We start from the raw sequence: 18,703 nt of genomic DNA, 5'->3' as shown, positions 1-18,703 counted from the left end.
GTTAGGTCCATACCATTTCTGTCCTTTGTTGTGCTCATCTTTGCATGAAATGCAACTATTCTGGTTGATTCTTATGTAACGAGCTGAGCATGAATCCACTGACTGGGCTTTTAGAACCACAAAGATACACTAAAACATTGCAAATAGCTAATTCCAGCATATTTCTCCCGGCAATCTTGATTCCAGTTTGTGCTTCACCCAGCCCAGCGTTTCTCTTGATGTACTCTGCATATAAGTTAAATAAGCAGGGTGTTAAATAACATTTTTAAACAGTATTTATAAGCCAAGGAAGCATGTCTTTGATTTTAGTTTATTGACTATTCTTAATAGTACATTTTCATCAGATTGGATTGGGCCAATAAGGAATTGTATAATTGGTCTTTGGTTTGTTAGTGGCTATTCAAACTCACTTTCAAAAAAAAGTTAAGAATACTAGATAAAAATTAGACCATGAACAGCTCTAAATAACATAACAAAAAGCATAGTCTTAGAAAATATCCTGAAGATGTATGCTTTATACCCTTATTATTGTTGAAACTGCACATTGTCACACAGGGTAGCCTAGCAGATACAATGCTTCAGTGGCTTTTTGGTTTACTGAGTGCTCTGAACTGGAAACAAACGCAGATGAAATGTGACCAGAAAAGTCAAAAGAAAACCCTATACAAATAACAAGATTAATCATGGCTATGCAATCAAGATTGACATTCCAGAAGGCCATAAAACCCATGACAACCACAATCACAGAGGCAATAGCAAAAGTTACCCACAAAGAACACAGGGGATGAGAAATTAACCATAAAGAAACCATGAACATAGCTGTTGATGCAACAACCACATTTTGAACAGTGTTTTCTAATATTGCAGAATACTGATTAAAATACATGAATGCCTGATTATACACCATTAGGGAAGCTTCACACTTCTCTGTCATGTCTGGAACTGGAGTAACATCAGCTTTTTATTGGTTGAAGAAGAAATACCCATGGTTTGAATGAAGGCTTGGGAGCAAATGATTTCCTGTGATGATGTAATATTAATATCATACACAAAAAGTGGAAATTCCATTAAAAAGTGGGAATATTGCTTGGAAAAGCTGTCTTATTTAAATCTTGATGGAGTTTTTCTATATATTTTATATATTCTCGCAACCAAAACTCTGTAAGGTTTTTATCTACATACTCATCGTTTTCAAAATCTGCCAGACATTTTTCCAGTTTTTGCCTAGTAACTTTATCCCAGTAGTCAAGAGTCTGTACAAAGTGCAGAGTTATTACAGAACAAGGAGTGATGAGTTGTCTTATGGACTCAGAGGCAACCAGAGAAGGTGTTAGAGAAAGCAGTATCCAAACACAGACTCCGCAAGATTAATGAGACCTTAAGAGATGGGCAAGGTCCATCTCTGGGATAACCATAACCCTGGGACCATAACTTGAAAACTGTTCTTCTTCTACATTAAAATATGGTATGATGTAGGAGTCATCACTTGCCAAATTTCAGAGATCTAAACCTTCCTGCACTCAGAAACACCCATATATACTACTTATGATGTACAAAATGTATAGGAACACTACAAAAATCTTGGACTCGGTGCTTGTGAGAAAAGGACCAAAATAGTCTCTAAAGAATAGATTCACTGGATGGATATCAGCTTTGTGTTCATCTTGAAGAGAATTACATGGGAGGCAGCAGGACTATTTGATGAGGAAAATTTTTGGTCAATTGTTTCCGGCTTCTTCAACCAGCGTAGACAGACTACTTCTCTTTTCCCATCCAGGGCCATAAATGCTCCAAAACAGGTGATGTTATAAAAATAACAAAAGAGCAGGGTTGTTCCTGTATAGATGCAAAAGTATTGTACGGACCTGAAAGAGCTTCCTGTATAGAAGGCCAGAACGTTGGTCATGGTGGTGATTGTCATGGGTACTGCCACTTTTGCATAGACATCAGACATCCGCTTGCTTATGCTATCCATGAGGCTGGTCTTCTGCCAGGCAGAAATCATGGTAAACATGTCATCGACCCCAACACCTGTTAGAGAAAGAAGCAGAGCATTCGTACTTTTTTAACATCCATTAAAAATTAACCAGATCAACTCAAACTGTTTTCTTTGCCCATCCCTCAAGGTCTCATTGATCTTGCGGAGTCTGTGTTTGGATACAGCTTTTTCCGACACCTTCCCTGGTTGCCTCTGAGTCCACAAGACAACTCATCACTCCTTGCTCTGTAATAACTCTGTGCTTTGTACACACTCCTATTTGTACACATAGCGCAGTACACTCTACTCGCAGTCATCATTCAGGGTATTCAATGAAGAGTCAGGAAACCTGGCTGACTGGGTATTAGGTGAAGCAGGATTAGCAATGTATCTCTGATTCCATCAGAACATTTGAGAGACCATTTTATCTTATAAACCATTTTATTCTAAGGCAGTAATATTGAGGTAACATCGTGTTGTTTAAAATATAAGCTGGATTTATCTGTTCTCCAGTTAGCATCTAGCTATCGATGTGGTATGATTTTAAAGGCACCCGTAGTTTATACACACGCAGATATCTACATCCATGTAGTTTTCCTGTTAGTCTGTTTCTGATACCGAGAATGCTATCATTCCATCTTCACCTGCCCAGGCTAAGGCATTATGTCAGTAAAATGTAGGTACTCTTGAGATCAGAAATATGTACCAAAGTAAACCTTAAGAATCCTTTACATATTAAGTGAATACTAAAGTAACCAGTCTCTTCCACAGTGATGTTTCCTGATTGATTTGTAATAAAGAGGACAGGAGAACATTTGAGGACTCTGAGGTTAGGAGAGGAGGACTACAGAGAAGAAAGGAGATTGCAAAGGACAGCCTAAGCATGTTGCAGGTAAATCTCACTTTCCTCAAGCTTCCAAGGTTCCTACCGCTTTCACTCCCGTACACCTCTGTTTCTGTGTGTATTGATACAAAATCAATACTTGGAACTGAAAAGTGAAAAGAAAGTTAAGTCGCTCAGTCGTGTCTGACTCTTTGCGACCCCATGAACTATAGCCTGCACCAGGCTTTTCCGTCCATGGGATTTTCCAGGCAAGAGTACCGGAGTGGGTCTCCATTTCCTTCTCCAGTGGATCTTCCTGACCCAGGGATCGAACCCAGGTCTCCCGCATTGCAGGCAGACACTTTACTCTCTGAGCCACCAGGGAAGCTTGGAACTGAAATGCTGCTTGATTTTAATACCAACCTTGGAAGATCTTCTCCATGGGTTACATAGGAAGGTACTGGGAATTGCACTTGGCCTCTAATGCCGATGTTCTGTGTGTATGATCTGGGAGAAGGGCCTTCAGTGACACAGGCTTATGTAGTCTATAACAAACTGCATCCTGGCACGCCCCCTGCTGCCAGCTTTGTGGATTTCACTTGCATTCAGCTGGATGAAGGGCAAGAATCCGAACTACTAAGGACCACAAATAAACTCATTGATATGGAACAGGTATTTAAAAACCGGTTTTATTATTTATGCCACTTGGTTCAGAAATTGTCCTCACACATTTCTTGAGCTACTTAAATCACAGCCCGCCCCCACCACATTCACCCCTACACTCACATGTCTATGTATATACAGACAATATGAAGATGGTTGATATGAAGTCAGTTGTCTACACTAGAGTTGTTCATGGCTGTGGGAACATTGAATAAGCGTGAGCGTGTACTGGGAAGGTATACATCCAGTGCACAGTTCCTCCTCTATCTCCCCTAGGAAACCAATTATTAATTCTTTCAAGCTGTTTACTTTCCAAAATATAAACATTTACCTTCTTACACTTATTGTAAAATAAACCCTGAAAGTACAGGAAAATACAAAGAAAAACTTTAAACAACTGCAATTCCACCTGTCAGGGATAATCCTTGCTAATATTTTAAGTGTTATCTATCCAGAATTTGCTATACAAGTATACAGGCATATTTGTATATTGCTCAATTTTAAACATCTTATTTCATAACCACTATTTTTCATTTAACACCTTATATCTACCTCTTTTTAAAGACTGAGTAGGATTCCAAAACTTTAATATGCTCTGAGCAGACCAATGCCGTGTTGATATAGGATTAGCTTGTTTTCGAACACCAAGAACCACCAAACTTTTTTCACAGAGGCAACACCGTTTTATATCCCACTAGCAATGTATAAGTTTTTATGTTTATAGTTGTTATATCTTCTTGATTAATTGGCCCTTTTATAAATATGTAATGTCGTTCTCTCTCTTTCAACAGTTTTTGAAATAGTCTATGTTGTCTGTTATCAGTACAGGCACTCCTAGTCTCTTTTGGTTACTATTCATATGGAGTATCTTTTTCAGTCCTCTTAACTTTCAATCTATTTGTCTTTGGATCTAAAGTGAATCTCTTGTAAATGGCATATAGTTGAATCTTGCTGTTTTATCCATTCTAACAATATCTGCCTTTTGATTAGAAAGTTTAATCTGTTTAGATTTAAAATAATTGGTGACAAGGAAGGACTTACTTCTATTGTTTTGGTATTTATATTCTGTATATATTATAGCCTATTATCTTCATTTCATCCATTTATGCCTTTTTTGTGGCCAAACCCAGACCCCAACAGTGAAAGCACCAAGGAGTCCTAACCATTGGACCACCAGGGAACTCCTGATTTACGCTTTCTTTAATGTGTAGTTTTTGTTTTTAATAGTGAGCTGTTTTGATTAGTCATTTTGCTGCCAGTGATGCCCAAGTCAGCCTGAGCACCGGAATCACATGAAGACATTTTTAGACACATGGATTCTGCAACTTCTCTATAAACCGTAGATCAGAGTCTGCAGATCTGTGTTCCAGGACTGCAGGAATCTAAAGTTCTAAGACTCTTCTAAGTCATTCTGAAAAACTGTTTAACCAACGTCCTTATTGGGGACTAGAAAATCTGCAAGTGTGTTCACTAGTGTTCTACATTCATATCTTTCCTTCCATTGCCTACTGAGCATTAAAATAAAGGTCATTTAGAGAGAGTCAACACAGCGACTAGTCAAACTCAAATCATTCTAGCTAATAATGTACTTCACTCCCCCCAACCTCTAAAAAATACCACCAATCCAGAAACCTGAAAGAGGGAATAGGGCTAAACATGTCATATGTAGCTTTTATCCTGTTAATCTTTCTGATTTCAAGATTCATCTTGTTACTTTTATCTTCAGTTCAGTTCAGTTCAGTTGCTCAGTCGTGTTCGACTCTTTGCAACCCCATGGACTGGCAGCATGCCAGGCCTCCCTGTCCATCACCAGCTCCTGGAGTTCACTCAGACTCACGTCCATTGAGTCGGTGATGCCATCCAGCCATCTCATCCTCTGTCATCCCCTTCTCCTCCTGCCCCCAATCCCTCCCAGCATCAGAGTCTTTTCCAGTGAGTCAACTCTTCGCATGAGGTGGCCAAAGTACTGGAGTTTCAGCTTTAGCATCATTCCTTCCAATGAACACCCAGGACTGATCTCCTTTAGGATGGACTTGTTGGATCTCCTTGCAGTCCAAGGGACTCTCAAGAGTCTTATCCAACACCACAGTTCAAAAGCCTCAGTTCTTCAGTGCTCAGCTTTCTTCACAGTCCAACTCTCACATCCATACATGACCACTGGAAAAACCATAGCCTTGACTAGATGGACCTTTGTTGGCAAAGTAATGTCTCTGCTTTTTAATATGCTGGCTAGTTTGGTCATAACATTCTTGCCACGGAGTAAGCATCTTTTATCTTAAACTCTTGTAAATCAATATTGTTACTTTAAGAAAGTATTGGTTGTAATCAAATTTTGTCATAATAAAGAAATTTACTTTTATTTTGGTGCGTGTGTGTGTGTGTGTATGTTGATCTGGGGCCCTGAGTTTAACTGATAGCATCAGCAGTTTGAGAAAAGGTGAAATACAGACACACATAGTTGTTTTAATAAGAAGAAAGTTTAATTATTTTAATGTGGCCTTGCATGAATAAGGTGTTTAGTTATATTATTGCTCTTTGGGAATCAGTAACTCCATTTCCGTAGCTGAATTTCTTAGTCTTCAAACCAAACTTAGTTTCTCTCTCTTACTAAAAGTTTCTAGAGGCAGTTATCAGTCATTTGTTTTGAAGCAGTTAGCAGTGAAGTAAAACAGAAACCTAGGGATTGTCATCAATATTTTAAGATGTAAAGTTGTGGTTGTTGGTGAGTTAAAGTATTAAATCTTTATTTTTTATTTTTTTTAAAATGCTGTGTATATATTCCCATTTTTGTGGGTCCAACCTAGAAACAGGCATAAGTTGTGTTATTCAAAATGGAGCACATATTACTTTTTTTGAAATCAGTAGCCACTTTTCTTGGGTTTCCTCGGTGACTCAGCGATAAAGAATTCACCTGCAATGCAGGTTTGATCCCTGGGTTAGGAAGATTCCCTAGAGGGAGGGCATGGCCACCTACTCCACTATTCTTGCCTAGAGAATCCCATGGAGAGGAGCATAGTGGGCTACAGTCCATAGGATTACAAGCAGACATGACTGAATCGACTGAGCACACACATGCAGCCTCTTTTCTAGAGCACACTTCTCTAGCAGAGGAGAACCACGAACATCTTTTGGAAGGAAGCTGTCATTCTTTCTGTTAGCCACAATATATATTTTAAACCAGCTTTGACATACAGGAGGTATTTAGAATTGCGTTTATGGCTAACTGGAGTCATAACAAGTGGGTGAGAAGATACTTGGACTTGGGCACTTTCATACTGCTTGCTTCCATTCACATTCCTTTGAAGATCAGAGGGGAATTAGCTATTTGCAATGTTTTAGTGTATCTTTGTGGTTCTGAAAGGCCAGTCAGTGGATTTTTGCTTGGCTTGTTACATAAGAATCAACTGGAATAGTTACATTTCATGCAAAGATGAGCACAATAAAGGACAAAAATGGTATGGACCTAATGGAAGCAGAAGATATTAAGAAGAGGTGGCAAGAATACACAGAAGTACTGTACAAAAAAGATCTTTGTGACCCCAATAATCACGATGGTGTGATCACTCACCTAGAGCCAGACATTCTGGAGTGCGAACTCAAGTGGGCCTTAGGACGCATCACTATGAACAAAGCTAGTGGAGGTGATGGAATTCTAGTTTAGCTATAGCAAATCCTAAAAGATGATGCTGTGAAAGTGCTGCACTCGATATGCCAGCAAATCTGGAAAACTCAAGCAGTGGCCACAGGACTGGAAAAGGTCAGTTTTCATTCCAATCCCAACAAAAGGCAATGCCAAAGAATGTTCAAACTACTGCAAAATTGCACTCATCTCACACACTAGCAAAGTAATGCTCAAAATTCTCCAAGCCAGCCTTCAACAGTATGTGAACCATGAACTTCCAGATGTTCAAGCTAAATTTAGAAAAGGCAGAGGAACCAAAGATCAGATTGCCAACATCTGCTGGATCATCAAAACAGCAAGAGAGTTCCAGAAAAACATCTACTTCTGCTTTATTGACTAGTCCGAAGCCTTTGACTGTGTGGATCACAACAAACTGTGGAAAATTCTTCCAGACCACCTGACCTGCCTCCTGAGAAATCTGTATGCAGGTCAAGAAGTAATAGTTAGAACTGGATACAAAACAACAGACTGGTTCCGAATCGGGAAAAGAGTATGTCAAGGCTGTATAATGTCACCCTGTTTATTTAAGTTATATGTAGAGTACGTCACGCGAAATACCGGGCTGGATGAAGCACAAGCTGGAATCAAGATTGCTGGGAGAAATATCAGTATCCTCAGATACACAGATGACACCACATTTATAGCAGAAAGTGAAAAACTAAAGAGCCTCTTGATGAAAGTGAAAGAGGAGACTGAAAAAATTGGCTTAAAACTCAGCTTTCAGAAAACTAATATCATGGCATTTGGTCCCATCACTTCATGGCAAATAGATGCGAAAACAATGGAAAAAGTGAGAGACTTTATTTTTGGGGGGCACCAAAATCACTGAAGATGATGACTGCAGCCATGAAATTGAAAGATGTTTGCTCCTTGGAAGAAAAGCTATGACCAAACTAGACAGCATATTGAAAAGCAGAGACATTACTTTGCCAACATCAGCCCATCTATGGTTTTTCCAGTACTCATGTATCAGTGTGAGAGTTGGACTATAAAGAAAGCTGAGCGCCAAAGAATTGATGCTTTCGGACTGCAGTGTTGGAGAAGGCTCTTGAGAGTCCCTTGGACTGCAAGGTGATCCAACCAGTCAATCCTAAATGAAATCAGTCCTGAATATTCATTGAAAGGACTGATGCTGAAGCTGAAACTCCAATACTTTGGCCACCTGATGTGAAGAACTGACTCATTTGAAAAGACCCTGATGTTGGGAAAGATTGAGGGCAGGAGGAGAAGGGGACAACGGAGGATGAGATGGTTGGATGGTATCACTGACGCGATGGACTTGACTTTGAGTGGGCTCCAGGAGTTGGTAATGGACAGGGAAGCCTTGGGTGCTGAAGTCCATGGGGTTGCAAAGAGTCAGACATGACTGAGCAACTGAACTGAACAGATTCCCAGCTTTTCTATTCCCTCCCCACCTTTGTTTTTGTTCAGTTGGAATGGGCTAGTGCCTGGAAATTAACATTCTCCTGCAGACAAGTATGGGAATTATTGCCCATGAGGACTCTGAAGATGTGTCTGAGTCAAGAATGTTATGAATTGCTGGAATTTCAGTATGGAAGCTACCACCACAAGTTGCATGACTTTTCCCTCCAAATTTACAGGTGTGACTCTATACAAAACAAAATGTGGGTGGCAGCCTTTGGAGTCATTTCTGCTGCCTTGGCAGTGGTGAGCAGCTTTGGCCTGATGTTGTACATTGGGGTGCCATTTGTGATTATAGTTGCAAATTCACTATTTCTGATTCTAGGTGAATAAAACAAAGTGTGAGGATCTACACTGTGTGTGTGTTGGGGGGGGGTGGGTGGTAAAGGCAGGGTATTGTGTTAGATTAAGCAAAGTAAATATATATAGGTGACTCCACAGATCCAAAATGAGAAATCAGGAGAAAAAGAAAATCAAATGGAATTATGTGCCTTTAAGAGTTGGAAAAATCTAGTACCCCAAATGGAAAAACACACACCAGGGACATGAATAGGCAGTTCACACACGCACACAGAATCCAAAATACTAATCATTGAAAATATAAGAAAGAAATATTTGTCTTTTTGACTAATCAAGGGATGAAAGTTCAACCAAAAGTGAGATATCTTGTCTTCTTATTAGAATGAATATTATAGCAAGACTGAAGGTTTGGAGAAGGTTGTATGCAAATAAACACATATTCTGCTGAGGGAAATTTATAAATTGATACACTTTTAAAATATAACTTTAGACAAATCAAAAGACTTAAAAATTTAAAACAGAATACCTTTGACCAGCCAACTTCACTTCTGGGAATTTGTCCTAATTATTGGACAGGTGCTTACAAAATAGAATAAGTATGTTAATTTCAGTATGATTTAGAAGAGGAAAAAGCAAAAACAAGTTAATCCTGTATCAATTTGCTTGCTCTACTGAATGAATAATTCTGAATATGGTCAGTATTGGGAACTTCTCTCACATGCAGCCAGCAGCCCCTCAAAATGAGCGAACTCAATGGGAAGCTGGTGGACCACATGGAAGCATCTCTGAGTAACTGTGAGTTGACCCCGCAGGCCAGCTGCTCCACCCTTCCCAAGTAAAATGCCCTGTTCAGTTGCCCAATTGTGTCCAACTGTTTGCAGCCCCATGGACTGCAGCATGCCAGGCTTCCCTGTCCTTCACCATCTCCTGGAGTTTGCTCCAACTTGTCCATTGAGTTGGCGATGCCTTCCAACTATCTCATCTTCTGTCATTCCCTTCTCCTCCTGCCCTCAGTCTTTCCCAGCATCAGGGTTTTTTCCAGTGAGTTGGCTCCTTGCATCAGGTAGCCAAAGTATTGGAGCTTCAGTTTCAGCATCAGTCCTTCCAATAAATATTTGGGATTGATTTCCTTTAGGATTGACTGGTTTGATCTCCTTGCAGTCCAAGGGATTCTCAAGACCTCAGAGGCTGAAGGGAAGGGCTTGGAGCCTCTTGAGCCACAGCACGCTTGCCTGGTTGGCTCCTGCAGGCCAAGCAGGTTGCTCCTAGGCCTGGGTGAGCTTCTGGAAGCTTCCATTCCCTTACTTGAGTTACTCCTCCCATCCTGCCCCCTATTGCCTTTTTTCTTGTGATAGCTTCCAGCGAACAGTGTCAGATTCATGATCTCCAAAGAAGAACATTTAGCTTTGGGACCAGGGACCAGGCTTGATCACTCAAGAGCTTTTGTATAGCAGTTTTATTAAAGTATGAAAAGGGACAGAGAAAGCTTCTGACATAGACATCAGAAGGAGGATGGAGAGTGCCCCCCGCCCCGCTAGTTTTAGCACGCTGTTTTATGTTAGAAAGTTAGTAATCAGATAAGACAGACACCTCAAGGCTGATGGAGTTTCACCAGGCCCCTCTCCCACAATATGCATTTTTGAGATAGGATGGCAAGAGGTGTGTCATCTCCTAGCCATAAAATGATTGATAGGAATACTGGTTTATTGAGCTATTATCAGCCAAAGTTAGTCTTAGGTGGAACCATTTTGAAGAAAGCCAAATTCCAAAGCAAATATATAGTTTCATTAACATTGCTTAAGAAAAACATTTCCGTAGAGAGTTTGTTTCCTCCTGCTGCTTAAGGGAGAGAGAAAAAAATGTCTGACACTGCAGCCTATTTCCCCCTTTGGAGACCCCTGACCTTCCAGCCTGTTACCCTCTCACTTGCTTCTTCACTTCTGTCTTGGGGAGAGCTTCCAACAGCAGGTACAGGTGACACGTCCTGTTCCTTAGCAGGTAGCAGCCTGGCAACTCCTGCGGATCATTCTGCAGAGTCCCAGTCAGCCCGGGCTACCCACAGGTCCTTAACTCTTTCTCCAGCCCAGGCCCAGGGCATAAAGCATGGCATCAGGTACTGCTGCAGGCATTCTTGTTGCATGGAGGGGACCGTTATTAAGACTCATTCCAGACACACCTAAGAAGGGCTCGCGGACGGGCCTGGGTCAGCCAATCCTCACCCATCAGGGACTCATAGCTGCAGAAAATGGGTTTTGCTGCACTGGCCAGTTCCAAGGAACAGGTTTGGGTCCTCAGGGTCAAGATGGACATGTGGCTTCAGCTCTGGTTTTGTTTTCTAACCATTTTAATTGGTCCATGAGTAGGAAGCAACTTCCCAAAGCCCTTCTCTGCATGAGAGAAACCCAGGAGTCAGAGAGAGGAGGGGTGGTGGGTGCAGACAGGTGCCCAGTGCCCCAGGGGCCATAGAAACATCTTGAAGATCTGCTGGAAGGAGGCTGCACAGAGGGTAGCCCAGGGTTACAGACCTGTCCAGGAGCTGCTGTTTGTTAGTTCAGGTCCTGCTCTGAGGGGCTCAGGGTCCGCTCTGACCAAGAAGTGCATTGGGGATGCTCTGCAACAAGGGCTATGTGCATGGTTCCTATGAGCTGAGCCTTGCCTTGGTGCCCATCCAGATAGGCCTTGTGCCCTAGAAGGGGCCTGGCCGTGTGAACCCGGTAGCTGCTGAATGCCTGCCCACAAGAGCTCCATGCCCGATGCAGCGAAGCCCATGTGCCACAACTAGAGAGAAGCCTTCTCACTGCAAAGAATGAGCCTAAGATTCCATGTGCTGTAACTAAGACACCATGCATCCCAAAATAATCAAATAAATAGATATTAAAAAACAGACAACCTGGAAGAAATGGAGAGATTCCTAGAAACAGCCTCTGAACACTGAATCATGAAGAAATAGGAAACTGGAACACACCAATAATGAGCAGGAGGCTGAAAAGGTCATTAGAAAAAAAAAACTTACCAACAAAAAAAGGTCAAGATCAGGTGATTTCACTGAACCATGTTTCAATTCTACCAAACACTTAAGAAGAATGAATGCTAGTCCTTCTCATGCATTTCAGGTCCAAATTCTTACACTCAGTCGTATCTGACTCTTTGCAACCCCATGGACTATACAGTCCATGAAATTCTCCAGGCCAGAATACTGGAGTGGGTAGCCTTTCCCTTCTCTAGGGGAATCTTCCCAACATCAAACCCATGTCTCCCACATGGCAGGGGGATTCTTTACCAGCTGGGCCACAAGGGAAGCCCAAGAATACTGGAATGGGTAGCCTATCCCTTCTCCAGCAGATCTTCCTGACCCAGGGATCGAACCCAGGTCTCCTGCATTGCAGGTGGATTCTTTACCAGATGAGCCACACGGGAAGCCAGTCCTTCTCAAGTACTTCCAAAAATTGAAGAGGAGGAATAGTCTAAAGGAGAATTTCACAAAGAAAATATCTGTAGAAGATACAAAAAGTGTGGGCCACGTTTTCTAATTCTTCTCCCTCACCCTCGTCCCTCTTGTCAGCCTGCCTGCTTCATCACTGTTTCTCTGCAGACATCTGTTCTCTCAGATTTATGGCTAATGGTGAAAATGTCAGAGCTTCAGAATTTGCACATCCTATGATTAAATCTCCAGCAGGGATTCATGACATCTTTGTTTTTCAGGTCCAAATTCTTACAAGAGAAACTGTCTCATTGGTTCGGTTGGGCTTTATTGGTAAACCTGAACCCAAGCATCACTGGCTATGCAGGTGGTGGCGGCGGCTGTGGCTTTGCAGGCTATAGACAGAGCACACGCTGAGAACTGAAAAACTCACCAAAGGGCACCACAACATCTTTGTATATTACATGTGTGTGTGTGCTCAGTGGCTCAGTGTGTCCAACTCTTTGTGACCCTGTGGACTGTAGCCCACCAGGCTCCTCTGTCCATAGAATTTTCCAGGCAAGAATACTGGAGTGGGTTGCCATTTCCTACTCCAGGGGATCTTTCTGACCCAGGGATTGAACCCTAGTCTCTTGCATCTCCTGCATCGGCAGGCAGATTCTTTACCACGAGAGCCACCTGGGTAGCCTATGTATTTCTTAGTTGTGTACATAGACAATACTGACGGCCCAAGTCAATCCGGGCAAACTTCAGTGTGCTTCCTTACAATTTGCTTAGCGTATTGGTGACTTGTGGATTATAGAGTGATGGAGAAAGGCCGGTGATTTGTGTTCACAACAAAGAAACTATATTTAAATATTTAAGCTGTGTCAGTATGAGGCAGAGAAAGGCATGATTTAAATGGTGCTGCGTAGATAATTTTAGCCTCTGCTGTTGTGCTGACATAAAAAAAGAATAACTTGTGTTGCTTTTAGAGGTTAAGGAAGAGATAAGTCGTTTTCCAAAATTGATTTTTTTAAACTCTAAGGATTGAGATTTGTTTTCATTGTCCTTATTTCAAGGTCAAGAAGATGGGAAAATTTCTAGGTGTGAGAGAAAGTCAGTGTGTTTTGAGGAAATATGACTATTGAAGACAGTCTTAAAGACAAAAGAAGAAATCAGTTTATTATGTATGCTGTGAGTGGTGAATTCTAAGTATAAGAGAAAGATTGCTGAAAGATAAGAAGAAATAAATGAGGAGCGTGAGAAGCCTGTTTGGCCAATTTAAAAGAAAAAATAAAGGGAAGGCAAAATCAATACAGATTTATTCCTCAAGTTCATCTGGAAGAAAAATAAAAATATCAATAATTGGTGAAAATAAAAAGTTTTTTAAAGAGAAAGTACAAGGAGAAGAATGGGTTTCTCCTAATGTAAAATATAATGTAAATATTATATATTTAATATAAAATAAACTAGATGGCTACAAGAATTAAAGGGGTGGTGCACTGGTCAAACACCTAATACACAAATCAATAAAACAAAATAATGAGTCCTGAAAGAGACCTAAAAAAAAAAAAAAGAAAACTTTGAAAATAAGATACAGGAAATATCACAAAGCAGTGATGAAATAGGATGGGGGAAAGATAGAGCTTTGATTTACAATATATGCTCAAATAAAATCCAGGAAGAGGGAACTAATGGAAACAAAACAGAGGAAAGAAATAATACTTTTCAGGTAAACTAGTAGTTGGACTTTAGCTAAATTTGGTTGGGAAATGACTTCCTTAATGTAAAAGCAGGGGAAGAAGTCACAGTTGCTCAGCCTTGCTGTGTCCCTCCACCCAGGGGAGAGCTAACTGATCACAGAGTGAGAGCTGACTTCCTTTCATCTGTGGAAATGGTCTCATGAAACAGGCGGATCTGGGTTCTCAGGATCAGGACCTGATGGCTCAAGACTGTGTTTCTTTCACTGTGGACCAACTGCATCCGAACCTCCCAAGATAAACTATGAATGAAGGAATCAAGGAAGGAAGGAGGAAGGAGAGAAGGAAGGACAGGAGGGAGGAAGGGAGGGAAGAAAAAAAGGAGGAAAGAAGATACAATTTAAAAAAAGATTAAAAAGAAATTTAGATTCTATCTTAAACTGAATTAAAGTCTCTGGCAGTACAGCTCAGGACTCTATTTTAACCCACATTTCAAACACAGTATCAAGTTTTGAGAATTGTTGGCTTAAAAAGAAACATTGCTAAGTGGACTAGAAGAAGGGCTTTTGAAAAGAGATGTCAAAAAAAAAAAAAAGATAAGATAAGAGATGTCAGAACATTCCATGGTCCCTATTGTGACATCCCAGGGTCACCCACAGAAAGACATGGGTTTCTGGTTAAGGACAATGCAGGTTCTCTGACTGATCCCTGCCTGATCCCACTCCATACCCTTCACACCCCCTGCCATTCTGTCCGGCTTCATGGCAGCAGTTGGCCCATTTGCTCACAATCAATGGGTAAAAGTGCAAGAGAGAAATCTGTACAGTGTCTAGGCGGATTTTCTGTCGCTTGCAGAGAAAGTAAGCTACCTGCCAGTTGTCATCACTGGACAAATTCCTGTTGACTAGGTCCAAACCAGAACTGACTCATTAAATCTTCATTTCCCCTTCCTTCTAAGTTTGAGAGGTTAGAAAGCCGAATGCTCTATTTCCCATGCTTCTTTGCTGTTGGAGGTAACGGATGAAAATTCGATTCTGCGAATTGTGTCGACTCACGTGATACTTGGGTCACAGGAGCTCAGGGAAGACTGTCTTTCCATGCTCTCTGCTGCTAAGCCAGGGGACTCTGAAGCATCTTCCTGCTATACGTTGTCAGTTTCTTGGTGTATAGACACCAGAGGCTTGATGTGGAGACAACTCCAGGGGTGGTCTCCAAGGAGGTAGTTCTGCTGGTGGTCAGTTCTACAGTGTTCTGACAACAAAGATCCTGGAATCCCAGCCTAGAACTTGTGTTAGACTCTACAGTAACTGTATAATCACCTAAGACTATATCCAACCCTTTCTTGCTTAATATATGCAGAGTGGATTCTGTTCTTACACCAAGCCCTCATGAACAAAATAATAATAAACAGTGTCAGGGATTCACCGTTAAATGTCTTGATCAGGTTTTAAAATGCCAGTTTCACTGAAGAATGACCTTGAAGAAGCAGTAACAATGATTAATTTTACTATTTACCCTTAAAATGCATGTGTTTAAAACTTTCTGCATGATGAAATGGGAGGTAAGCATAAAGCACTTTTGCTTCATGCCCGGTTGTGCTTGTCTAAAGGAAAAACACTTGCAAGGTTGTTGAGTTGTGAAATGAACTATTTACTTTTTCACAAAACATCATTTTTACTCTAAACAACAAATGACAGGCAAAGCAAGTTTATTGAGATTCGGGTATTGGCAGATATTTCTCAAAAATGCACAAAATAAGCCTGTCATTGCAAGGAAAGTCACTTGTCAATTACACAATTTGAATTTTCAAAGCAAAAAGTAAAATTTTGGGAAATTTGTGTCCACCACAGTGGACTTGACATTTTCTCAACTTAAAAACACTTTTCTGATGACATTGGTGGTGAAAACACTAAGTACATTTTTTCTTGTTGTAGAATGTAGTAGAATATGTTAAAACTCATAACTCAGCAGCCAGTGGCTTTCCAGATGGTCACAGGTCAGTGTTACAAAATCAGGTGTGGATAAAGATAGATTCAAAGTGCAGTAGAGACAACATATTTTAATGTAACAGAAAAGAAGTTCACTGATGGGCTTTAAGATTTCACAGAGCAGCTAAACTTTAAGGAACTACTACTTGTCAGATCTCAATGTAGTAACAGAGAAGAATATACCCAATTATTTGAAAAGGCTATATACCTGTGAGGGTGGATTTTCTTCATGTACTTCAACCAAAGCACCGCCTTGAAATTGACTGAATGTAGAAGTGGACATGAGAATCTAGGTGTCTTTTATTAAGTTCTATACTAGATATGCAACAATTTAAAACGAGGCAATTATTCTCGCCAATTTTTTGTTTTGGGAAACAATGATCTTTTTCATAAAGATGTTATTTATATTAATATGTAATGACTTTATTATTGCTATTTTAATACTTTAAGGAATTTTAACATTTTTGTTTGCAATTTATAATACTATAAATATTCTCAGTATTGATCCTTAATAATTTTGGGGTGTACAGGGTTTCTGTGAACAAAAACCTTGAGAACTGTTTTAGTGTGCGGTTCAATACGTCACCAGGAGGTGGCGTCATGAGCACACGTTGCACGCTCCCCGGCCGTGGTTTAAATTGAACGCTTCAGTTTCCGTAGCACACACAACCTTGCGCCAACAACCTAAGGAGTCTAAGACTGTACATAGTTGATGGTGAGGAAGGAGAGGAAAAAGAGAGGAAGACCGACTCTGCTGCTGCTGCTAAGTCGCTTCAGTCGTGTGCGGCCCCAGAGACGGCAGTCCACCAGGCTCCCCCGTCCCTGGGATTCTCCAGGCAAGAACACTGGAGTGGGTTGCCATTTCCTTCTCCAATGCATGCAAGTGAAAAGTGAAAGGGAAGTCGCTCACTCATGTCCTACTCTTAGCGACCCCATGGACTACAGCCTACCAGGCTCCTCCATCCATGGGATTTTCCAGTACTGGAGTGGGGTGCCATTGCCTTCTCCAAGATTGACTCTAAGTCTTATTAAAGCCCTGAAAGAACCTGTGATCGTCCTTAGGGAGGGAAGGAAGAAAATCAGATGGTCGGAAATCTGCAGGGGTGAAGTAAGCGCGTTTTAGTGGCAGCGCCTACATAAGTGATGCTGCCTCATCTGCACCTTGAACCTGGAAAGCATCTCTGCATGCCCAGCTGTTAAATGAGACCAGACTTTCCCCCGAAGGAAACCCTTCCACTCCTCTGGTTGCTCTTTATACCCAGAGAACGATTTCTTACTGTGAACATCAAGTTACTGTGAGACTTGGCCCTGACTTCATTCTTCACTGTCCACAAATTCAATTTCCCTCACCAAATTAACAGAAGCAGTTCTCTGCGTGGTAAGTCACAACCCTGTAGCTAGTGTATACCTAGAAATGCCAATTTCCTAGCATTATGAAAAATTATTTGATATAGCATATATTCATGTGATTTGTTCCTTGGGAAATTTGTTCTGAAAAAGACACATCATTTCAAAAATGTGGTGCCCACCCCCTGGAATGTAATTGTGATTATTGTAAGGTTAGACTCTGCCAATTCTTTATTGCTAATCACCCAGCCCCATGAGGAACGGTCTGAAAGGTCGACGTCCCCTCCGTGGACTGAGGTCACTGCACTCAGAGGTCATCCACCCTTTCTAACGTACAGCTGCTCTAAACTATGAAATGTGAGGCCATTACTGTCCTGAGCTTCAGTTCTGGAGCAGCGTCACTTCCTTTACCCACCTTCCTTCTCTGTTTCCTGTTCTGTGTCTGAATCCTCCTTGCTGGGCTGGCGCAGGCTCACTTCGTTCCTCCTGATTTTCATTTCACTGTCCCTTAAGGAAATCCCCGTGTCTTGAGCTGATGTCACACCCCCTGGCCTTGCTCTCACTGCCCTCCACCAGACAAGAAAAGGCAGTAGCTGTGTCTTCACCTGCAGAAGGAGAACCCCATCTACATCCAGCATGGACAGGAGATGAGGCATGATTTCTTAGGGTGTCTCACTTACTACTGTCCCTCCTACCCTGCTTTTCAGAGAGCCAGGTGGGCTTGACCATCAGAGCCACCCCTCTGCTCTGTCCATGCGACCCCATGGACTGTAGCCCCCCAGACTTCTCTGTCCATGGGGATTCTCCAGGCAAGAATACTGGAGGGGGTTGCCATGCCCTCCTCTGGGGATCTTCCCAACCCAGGGATCGAACCCAGGTCTCCCACATTGCAGGTGGATTCTCAACCAACTGAGCCACCAGGGAAGACCAGCTGGTGATATCCAAGACCAAATCTGTAAGGCATCATCTCAGCCTCTGGCTCTGCTCCCATTCCTCCTGGTCTCTGTTCTGTCTTATGACATAGGAACCTCAATACCTTCTTTGTGCAGAAGTCCACCCATTCATAGGTGCTGCCAGTGATAAAGAACCTGCCTGCCAATGCAGGAAACATAAAAGACGCAGATTTGATCCCTGAGTTGGGAAGATCCCCTGCAGAAGGAAATGCCAACCCATTCCAGTATTCTTGCCTGCAAAAATCTCACGGACAGAGAAGCCTGGCGAGCTATAGTCCATAGGGTCACAAAGAGTTGGACACAACTGAAGCAACTTAGCACAGCACATGCACCCACTCACAGCACTGGTGAGCCCTGTGCACTTGTGGGACCTTAGGGGAGTTCACAGGAGGATGTCGATAGAAATCACGCTGTCATGGAGCTGCAGGTTTTGCCAGGCTCCTC

General features: G+C 41.7%; 1 pseudogene; it reads right to left on the bottom strand.

Annotated features, from left to right (window-relative positions):
* Positions 1–412: 412 nt before the first annotated feature.
* Positions 413–11,178, bottom strand: LOC123329045 (annotated as a pseudogene).
* Positions 11,179–18,703: the final 7,525 nt, after the last annotated feature.

This window comes from Bubalus bubalis, chromosome 14 (assembly GCF_019923935.1).
Source record: "Bubalus bubalis isolate 160015118507 breed Murrah chromosome 14, NDDB_SH_1, whole genome shotgun sequence".
Classification (NCBI taxonomy): domain Eukaryota; kingdom Metazoa; phylum Chordata; class Mammalia; order Artiodactyla; family Bovidae; genus Bubalus; species Bubalus bubalis.
Note: the sequence above shows the minus strand (reverse complement) of the source record. Positions and strands in the feature narration are given on the sequence as shown.